Here is a 10,438-nt window from a genome sequence, read left to right as displayed (position 1 = left end):
CAGGTGTCCCAGTGGGAACGAACAGAACAGGGAATCATCAAGTGATCCATCCCCTGTCGCCCATTCCCAGCTTCTAGCTAACAGAGGCTAGGGACACCATCCCTGCCCATCCTGGCTAATAGCCATTGATGGACCTATCCTCCATGAATGCATCTAGCTACAGCAACACTTCTTAATTACATGCTTTCCCTGCGTCTTCCGCATCCCCTGCCTCTGGTGCAAATAATAAACTGGACTGCAACTTTCAGCAATCCCCCCATCTCATTTTTGCATTTAAAATTTGTTTTGAAGGAAATTCCAAACTGTTTTTTTATTCTCCCCAAATTCTCAGTTTGTCAAAAAACTTCATTATTTGGCTCAAGTGAAAATGAATCTCCCCCTTCCCTGATTTTGTCAGAGCTGCCGCCAAATGGAAAAATCCATCTTTTACCCAGCTCTGCTCCGGACTCCCTCTCTGAGATTGTGGCTAGGTGCTCTCTCTCTCTCTCTCTCTCTCTCATGGGTGATGCTCCATGGTGACGAGCGTCATATATAAGGCACAAGAGGTAATAATCATGTTCGACAATCCCAGAGGGTTCTGGAATGATAGAGGCTATAAAATCATGACTGGTGTGGAGAAAGTAAATAAGGAAGTGTTATATACTCCTTCTCTAAACGCAAGAACTAGGGGTCACCACATGAAATTAATAGGCAGCAGGTTTCAAACAAACAAAAGGAAGTATCTCTTCACACAATGCACAGTCAGTGGAATTCTTTGCCCAGAGGATGTTATGAAAGCCAAGACTATAACAGGGTTAAAAAAGGAACTAGTTAAGTTCCTGGAGGATAGGTCCATCAATGGCTATTAGCGAGCATGAACCAGGATGGTGTCCCTAACCTCTGTTTGTCAGAAGCTGAGAATGGGAGACAGGGGCTGGATCACTTGATGATTGTCTGTTCTGTTCATTCCCTCTGGGGCACCTGGCATTGGCCACTGTAGGAAGACAGGATACTGGACTAGATGGACCTTTGGTCTGACCCAGTATGGCCATTCTTATGTTCTTATGTTGGCAACCCTACGTGATAACAGTCTTCAAATGTGTTATAAAGAGGTGTTAGTACCTGTTAGTAAATAGTAATACTTTTAGTTCTTTCTGTATATTTATATATATTAACTATTCATTAGAATCTTTATCTTCAAAAAAGAGTATGTCTAAATTCTAATGTCCAGAACGTTGGTCCTTGACTGATAAGTAACCCTAGTCAGGAATTTATTCAATATGCTGTATTTAATAACTCTGGGGTGCCTTCATTTCTATACAACTCCAGATATTCTTGGAAACCAGCTCCTTAACATATATATAAAACGCTGACATACGCATATGAATACTTGGGAATCTAATAAGCAATGTTTGTTATAGCAGATATTTTCTGTTGGGGAAATCAACATTGAAGAGTGATTGTGGGGTAAGAAAGACCCCCTGAGAGATATTGACTTGAAAAATTGTTAGTCCTCCCAGCTGTCAATAATCAGTCCTTCACCCATGAGTCAGGGAAACTGAGAATGTCTAGACTGTATATGTTCTCTGTGTCCACTCGAGGCAGGACAAGAAGTAATGGGCTTAATCTGCAGCAAGGGAGATTGAGGTTAGACATTAGGAAGAACTGTCTAACTTGAAGAAGAGTGGATCTCCCGAATCGGCTTCCAAGGGAGATTGTGGAAGACCCATCATTGGGTGCAGGCTTGGCCTGCTCGCCCACTCTGAAGCCTGACTGTGCTGTCTTCACTTCTGTTGTTACTCATGCTAGCTGGATTCAAATTAGCTTGGAGAGACTAGCCAATGCACAGCTTTTGCTGTGTAGACATATCTTTAAACCTGATGATGACAGAGGCTGGTAGCACCTTGTCTGCATCAGGACTCCCAGCTACAATGGTGGTAGCTCTGGTGGGGAACTTCTTATACAGTTCCTTACTATGGACATAGCCATTTTAGCCCTGGGTGAATTTCCTAGTGCCAGTAATGTCAGACTTAATATCTGGGCATCAGTTTCTTCTTCTGGAAAGAGGGAAAGTATGGCCTAAATCAAGTGTCACCTCAACCCATCCACAGTTACATTTGCCATACAGAGTCCCCTTTAATCCAGGCCATGGGGTTCTTGGTGAGTTCTGACGAGGACCTCAGGAAGGAGACGGGTGGGCCACAGACTGGGGAGGGGTCCCCCACAGCCTAAAGGGACTGGGTTGGGATTGAAGATGCTGGTCCTGTGTTCATTAGGATGGATAGGTGCCAATGAAAATAGTTGTTTCCCAGATGCCCCCGCAGCCCCATCCCTCTCCTTGAATCCCCAGCACTGGGTGTACCATACTGGTTGTCATCAGCATGAGAGGTGAGCCCTGCCTGTCTGTAATATCCCTGAGGAGAGAGCGTAGTACTTCTGCACCTTTTATCCAGCATACCAATTTTGACAGGTTTCCATGTCCCCTTTTTGCTTTTTGTTCCACCTTCCAGTCTCATTTACGGACGTGTGCACTTTTGCCATGTTGGGCATTTAGGAGAAAAGATTCAGGTTTTAATTTTTCTTTCTGTGGGGAATTAGGAAGTGTGTGTGTTTTCACGTGTTCAGGTTAGAAGATTTTTGAACAAAACCCGGTGTTTACACATTTTAAATAACAGCGAGTAAAGGGAGGTTGAGCCCCTTTTAAATCATTTACAAAAGAAAGCGGATTCTCACCTAGCGATCGAGAAAGGAAAAAGGTCAGAGAGAAAGTCTGAAAACTGCAGGAAAGGAAAATGTCAAGGAAAGAGTTTTAAAACTGCAAAAGAGGAAAAGGACAGAACATTTTAAACCTGCAGGAAAGGAAAAAAAGGAAGAGAGTGAGTTTTAAATCAACCAGAAAGGAAAAGTGTTAGAACATCAGGAAAGCCCTCCGGCCAGTCACAGAAAGAGAGAAAATCAAGTGAGAGAAAACATTTTAAAGCAGCAAGAAATCTTCCCCCCCTCAAGCCTGTTACAAGGTAAGTAAATGGCAGAGAGAAAAAAGCACTGCACCCCAAGGGCGGTCCCCATCCCCACACAAATGCCAGCAAGTCGAGGAGCTGGCAGTCTCGGGGATCCACCGCCGCATGGCTGAGCCCAGCAGAATAGGTTTTCTAAAGCCGTTGCCGGTTATGCCCGGACACCAGATCACTTAAGGATGCTAAGCCGCTGGGAGCTCAGCAATTCTCAGCAAGCATTGCGCCCTCCCGCCCTGTCCCCTGCGTTCAGGGCCGACGAGGGGGGGGGGAAGCCGGTACAAATTACCGGGGCCCGGCGGTCCGGAAGGGGGCCCAGGGCCCGGCAGTCCGGAAGGGGGCCTGGGGCCCGGCTTCCCCACCTTCTCGTCAGCCCTGTTTAGCCAGTCCGCCCTTGCTGGGAGGCCCGAAAAAAAATTTCACTGGGGCCCGAACCCGCTCTCGGCAGCCCTGCCTGCATTTGAATCAAAACGTCAAACCTCGGGAATATTTTCTTCAAAATACAAACCGCAAGGGCTATTGGGTAGAAACAGTGCTCTTGAATCACTCGCTGATTGCCTGTTCTGCTCATTCCCTCTGAAGCAGAGCCGGCTCCAGGCACTAGCTTAACAAGCAGGTGCTTGGGGCGGCCAAGGGAGAGGGGCGGCACCTGCGGCAATTCGGGGGCGGCAGGTCCCTCACTCCCTCTAGGAGCGAAGGACCTGCCGCTGAACTGCCGCCGCCAATCGCGGCTTTTTTTTTTTTTTCGCTTGGGGCGGCAGAAATGCTGGAGCCGGCCCTGCTCTGAAGCACCTGGCATTGGCCACTGTCAGAAGACAGGATACTGGGCTAGGTGGACCATTGCTCTGACCCAGTAGGGCCATTCTTACGAAAGTTTTGCCCAGGAGGCAAAAGCAACCCAAACTGCTTGAAAGACTAAAAGAGTTGATCACCCTTTGTACCAGAGAGAAGAGTCTGACTTACTTTTCAAAAGCTGTTAAACCAAGGGAAGTTTCCACAGACGTTTAAAACAAAGCCTGTTTGTAGCCGTCACCCACGTTTTCGAAGGGGGAAAATAACCAAAATCCATGTTCTAGGGCAGCGGTTTTCAACCTGGGGTCCACGGACCCCTGGGGGTCTGCAGACTATGTCTAAAATTTCCAAAGTTTACCATGTAATACAGGGCCTGGGGATAAACATGCTGTCTAGGCTTGTAGGGGAATATCAATCCATTTTTTTTTAGTGAAACCATATTGTAGGTGGCCATTCTTTTCTTTGTCCCACAGGTGCTGACTTTTGTTTTTTTCTGCTGGGAGCTCCTCTCCACCCCCTCCCCCCATGTGAGTGGCAGGCGGGCCATGGAGGGAAGAGGCAGAGTGGGGGCGGGGCCTTGGGGCAGAGTGGGGACGGGGCCTTAGGGCAGAGGGGGGGCTGAGACCTCAAGGGGAAGAGGCTAAGTGGGGGTGGGGTGTCAGTAGGAAGAGTGAAGAGGCCGAGTGGGGACAGGGCTTCAGGGCAGAGCAGGGAGCGGGCCACGGTCCAGATGCTGGGCCCGCCAAAGATTAATCTAGCCCCGTGGGTGCTGAGCACCCCCTATTTTTTTGGTGGGTGCTTGAGCCCCGGAGCACCCACAGAGTTGGCGTCTATGAGTTGTTTAGCTTTCTCAGGGGAAACGTTTGTTATGCACAAACACAAGTTGTGCGGCATTATTTTCCCCACAGTCAGTGGACTACTAAATAAATAAGACCAACAGAAACATTGGGGAAGATGGAGATCTTTTGTACCTGTACCTGCAAAGCAACAGTTACATTCTGAGATTGTTGTTGTTTTGCATTTGTTTATTATTACAATCAAGTGACCCCAAAGAATTATTATATTGTTTTGTTTCATACGTTGGATCTTCATTTTCTGTCTTTCTCAGAAGCTGCCAGGACGTATGATCCCCAGCCCTCGCGCGCACACAGACACACACACAGAGCAGGGCTCACCCCATCCAGCAGGGGGCGGCAGGGACACACACACTCTGAGCAGTGCATTGCCCCTCCCTCACCATCACGTTTCCTCTCCACAGCCCACCCAGGCAGCTGGTCCCGGGAGTTGGCCGTGGGGGGCTCATTCTTCACCCTCAACTGCCTCATCTTCCTCGTCACCTACTTCCTGATGAAGAGCGAAGGTAACTGGCTTCTTCCGTGGAAGGCAGCTCTGATTGGCAGGGTCTTGGGGACTTGTCCCCGAACTCAAAACGACCCACCAAGGCTGAAATTTCTCCCCTTTTCTTTCTCAGCCTACACAAGGTTAGTTGCAGAGGGATGGTTGTACCTACCAGTTCCGCAATTGGCTAGGTATCGTGTATGTCAGAGACTCTGTTCCCATGGGCAGCTCTTCAGCCATCGGCTGAAATGCAGCCACCTCTGGGGCGGGGTGTGTTGGGTGCATGACAGCTGCCCAACCATTTTGGATGGGGAGCAAAGGAGGCTCCTGAACTGCACTGAAATGGCAGGGATGGGAAGGGGGTAGGCAGAGCGGAATCAGCTGTGTTGGGATTGATCGCTGGGAGTCAGACTCCAGCAGTCGGTCGTGGGGCTCCCGGCAGCACAGCGCCCCCTAGAGACTCACAGCGATATCGAAGTCAATCCCTGACTGCCAGGGGAGAGCACCAGCTACTGAGTCCCCGCTCCGCCCCGCCCTGCGCCCTGCACCACAGTGCCCCATTTTGCAACTCTGGGGAAGTGGGGTCACCCCTGACTCCAAGGGGGAGAGCGCCCCCTAGTGACCTGCTCACCCTGTTATCTGTAGCACAGGGCCCCTAGCCCCATGGAGAGCATCGGTGAGTCAGCCACTGGTTGTTCCCCCCGGCAGTTTCATCCCTCCTTCCTCAGAACTTGCCCTCCCCCACCCTTAGCTAGAGATCTAAATAACAGGTGGGACTGAAGTGTGGTATAGACTCCAGTGTTGTCACTTTTTGTTTGCAGATTCCTAGGAGAATCACAGGATGGAGATCCAAGCCCGAAGAAGAACCTCCAAAGGTCTTTAGCATGAATCTTTCCAATCTGTCTGTGATGCCGAGGCCCAATCAATCATCCCTGTCCCCTGCCTCAGTTTCCTTACCTGACAAATGGTGTTCATGATCTTCATCTTCCATGCGGGGTGCTGTGAAGCTTAACATATTTGCTTTGAATATTCTGCAGGTCTCTTCCCTGGTCATGCGCAGCACCAGGAATGCAACACAAAATATATTTTAGCCTGCTTTTGTAATCTTCCATGTCACATCATTGCCATTGGTTCCACTGCTGACGTGGGAGCCTCTTCTAAAAAGAAAGAAAGAAAGAAAGAAAGCTTTCTTCTCCTTTTCCAGATCCAATCTGCCACTTGTTTCCAAGCTGTATGAATTCCTGTAAACTCCCCTCCCTTCCTGCTTCAGAATTAAAGTTTACTCCAACCCACTTCAGTCTCTGTCTCATCGATGGACCTGGTATTTGTGTGCTCTCTCACACGGTTTGTGTCATATCCTCCGCATTGCCAACAGATGGGGTGATTCTCCCTCCACTTTGACCAGCAAATTCTTTCCCACATAGATTCATAGAGTCCAAGGCCAGAAGGAACCATTGTGGTCACCTAGTCTGAGCTCCTGGATAACACAGACCATAGGGCATTCTGAAAATAATTCCTAGGGCTTGGCTACACCCACGGCAGCGCTGTGAAGAGCCTTCACTTTCCCTCTAAACCAGTTCAGGTTTTTAACCAATATGGCCTTCTTGTAGATTGGCTGGGAATCTGATCCATTAACTTCAGTGGAGCTAGTGTCAATCAGCCATAGCGACGTTGGAGTTCATTGGCCAGATCCCCAGCTGGTGCCAATGAGCTATTTCTCAGACACTGACTGTGTTTGTTGACTGTCGAAAATTCTCTATTGTCATGTGTGCACATCAGCTAGAGGTACTAGTCCAGTGATCACAGAAGGAGTATTGGGAGCCAGGACTCCTGGGTTCTATCCTAGCTCAGGAAGGGAAGTGGGATCCAGTGGGTTACAGCAAGTGGCTAGGATCCAGGATTCCTGGATTTTATCCTGGCTCTGGGAGGCAGGGCCGGCTCCAGGCACCAGCCCTCCAAGCATGTGCTTGCGGCAGCACCTGGAGGGGAGCGGCGCTCACCCGGGGAGAGCGGGGCCGCGACCGGGCTCGCCGCCCTCCCCCAGCGTGCCGGCCGGCCAGGGAGAGCGGGACTGCAGCCGGGCTCGCCGCCCTCCCCCCGGCACTCCGGCCGCTGGGGAGAGCGGAGCCGCGGCGGGCTCGCCGCCCTCTCCCAGTGCTCTGGCCGGCCGGGGAGACCGGGGCCGCGGCTGGGGTCTCCGCCCTCCTCCCGGTGCTCTGGTTGGTCGGAGAGAGCAGGGCCGTAGCCGGGCTCTCCGCCCTCCTCCCGGTGCTCCGGCCAGTCAGGGAGAGCGGGGCCGTAGCCAGGCTCGGCGCCCTCCCTTGCTGCGCTCCCCGCCGGGCGGCAAAAAAGCCAGAGCCGGCCCTGCTGGGAGGGGAGGGTGTATTATATAATACACCCCTGTATTCACGCCCTACACATTATTGTAATAATCTTCATACAAAGCATAGTCCAGGTGGACTTCAACAATTTCCACCCCACCATCAACCTCAGCCTGGACCAGTCCGCACAAAAGATCCACTTCCTGGACACTACAGTGCAAATAAGTGATGGTCACATAAACACCACCCTATACGGGAAACCTACTGACCGCTATACGTACCTACATGCCTCCAGCTTCCATCCAAGACACACCACACGATCCATTGTCTACTGTCTACAGCCAAGCCCTAAGATACAACCGAATTTGCTCCAATCCCTCAGACAGAAACACCTACAAGATCTTTATCAAGCATTCGTAAAACTACAATGCCCACCTGGGGAAGTGAGGAAACAGATTGACAGAGCAAGACAGGTACCCAGAAATCACCTACTACAGGACAGGCCCAACAAGGACAATAACAGAACACCACTGGCCATCACATACAGCCCCCAGCTAAAACCTCTCCAGCGCATTATCCACGATCTACAACCTATCCTGGAAAATGATCCCTCATTCTCACAGACCTTGAGAGGCAGGCCAGTCCTCGCTTACAGACAACCCCCCAACCTGAAGAAAATACTCACCAGCAACTACACACCACACCACAGATACACCAACCCACTAACCAAACCTCGTTGCCTACTCTGTCCCCATATCTACTCTGGCGACACCATCAGAGGACCCAACCACATCAGCCACACCATCAAGGGCTCACTCACCTGCACATCCACTAATGTTATATATGCCATCATGTGCCAGCAATGCCCCTCTGCCATGTACATTGGCCAAACCGGACAGTCCCTCCGCAAAAGAATAAATGGACACAAATCGGACATCAGGAATGGTAACATACATAAGCCAGTAAGTGAACACTTCAATCTCCCTGGTCATTCTATTACAGATTTAAAAGTCACTATCATTGAACAAAAAAACTTCAGAAACGAACTTCAAAGAGAAACAGCAGAACTAAAATTCATTTGCAAATTCAACACCATTAATCTGGGTTTGAATAGGGACTGGGAGTGGCTGGCTCATTACAGAAGCAGCTTTTCCTCTCCTGGAATTGACACCTCCTCATCTATTATTGGGAGTGGACTACATCCACCTGATTGAATTGGCCCTGTCAACACTGGTTCTCCAGTTGTGAAGTAACTCCCTGCTCTCCATGTGTCAGTATATAATGCCTGCATCTGTAACTTTCACTCTATGCATCTGAAGAAGTGAGGTTTTTACTCACGAAAGCTTACGCCCAAATAAATCTTCTAGTCTTTAGGGTGCCACCAGACTCCTTGTTGTTTTCATACTTTTCTGGTCATTATTGTCCTGGTAAACTATGTGTGGCACCGCTGTATATGACATTACAAGATTAACACACGCTCCAAACCCCAGCCCTGCCCAGGTAGGTCTGTCCCAACCAAAGGAAGGAACGCGTGCTTGCCTTAATTTGCATTTAAGCAGTAAACAGAATCATCAAGCAGGGAGTGTCATAAACATACAGCTAAGGGTAGCATAAAATCCCTCTTTACCCTGTAAAGGGTTAATTCCTCTTTTACCTGTGAGGGGTTAAGAAGCTCAGATAACCTGGTTGGCACCTGACCAAAAGGACCAGTAAGGGGAGAAAATACTTTCAAATCTGTGGGGAAAGGTTTTTGTTTGTGTCTTTGTGTTGTTCTCTTTGAGTCAGCAAGGAACCACGGCTGGAAAAATACATCTCCTTAAGCATATCTGGACTAAGCATCTAGTATTGCAGAAATAGTAAATAATAGCAAAGAAATGTGTTAGAGTATCTTTTGTTTTAGTTTGTGAATTTTCCCTGTGGTCAGAGGGAGGCTTATCTCTGTTTTTGTAACTATGGGCTGGTCTACACTGGGGTGGGGGATCAATCTAAGATACACAACTTCAGCTACGCTATTTGCATAGCTGAAGTCGAAGTATCTTAGTTCGACTTACCTTGCCGCGGCTCCCCCGTCGACTTCGCTTACTCCTCCTGCCGAGGTGGAGTACGGGCGTCGATTTGGGGATCAATTTATCACATCTAGACGAGACGCGATAAATCGATCCCCGATAGATCGATTACTACCCGCCAATTCGGCTGGTAGTGTAGACGTGGCCTTTAAAGTTTTGCCTAGAGGGGAAATCCTCTGTGTTTTGAATCTTTTTTTTTACCCTGTAAAGCTATCTTCCATCCTGATTTTACAGAAGTGTTTAGAGTTTAGTGTTTTGAGTTTAGAGTGGGGAAGGAACCCTGACAGGAGAGAAAACAGAGGAAGTTCAAACCAGTGAAAAAACTAGCAGGGAAAATCCTTTCACAGAGACTCTTTGGCTCCTGGGTCTCAGCTAGAAACATTGTTCAAGAGAGGGACTGAAACTATCAAAAGGAAGGACAAACACCCCAGGACACTTCTCTCTCTCTCTCCCTGTCCACCTCATTGTCTGGATCTGAGAAGACAAAAGAAACAGCTGTTGGACTCTGGGGGAGGAGTCCTGATGTGATCTGCTGGAGTACAGGGTGAGAAAGTTTGTATTGCAACTCCAGTAGTTTCTTAAGCAGATACTAGGAAGCATTTTATCTTCATTTTTCTTGGAACAATTTCTGACTTTGATGCTTCATTGCTCATAGTCTCTTGAAATTTGTCTCATTGTAGTTAATAATCATGTTTTACAGTTTTATCCAATCCTGGGCAGGACAAGACATACATTTCTGGGGAAAGATCTGGGACTGGGGATGTGCTGGGGTCACCCTGCCAGTATAACCTAGGCTAATGAGACAGAGTGTGGTTTGCATGCTGGAAGGCGGTTTGTGAGCGAGCCTGGTGGGAGTACTTCAGCAAGGCATTGTATGGCACCTGAGATTGCAAGGCAGGGGAGACTCAACCCCCCAGTGGTCTGGATG

The sequence above is a fragment of the Malaclemys terrapin genome, chromosome 12 (genome assembly GCF_027887155.1).
Source record: "Malaclemys terrapin pileata isolate rMalTer1 chromosome 12, rMalTer1.hap1, whole genome shotgun sequence".
NCBI classification, from domain to species: domain Eukaryota; kingdom Metazoa; phylum Chordata; order Testudines; family Emydidae; genus Malaclemys; species Malaclemys terrapin.
This window is presented reverse-complemented; position numbering follows the sequence as displayed.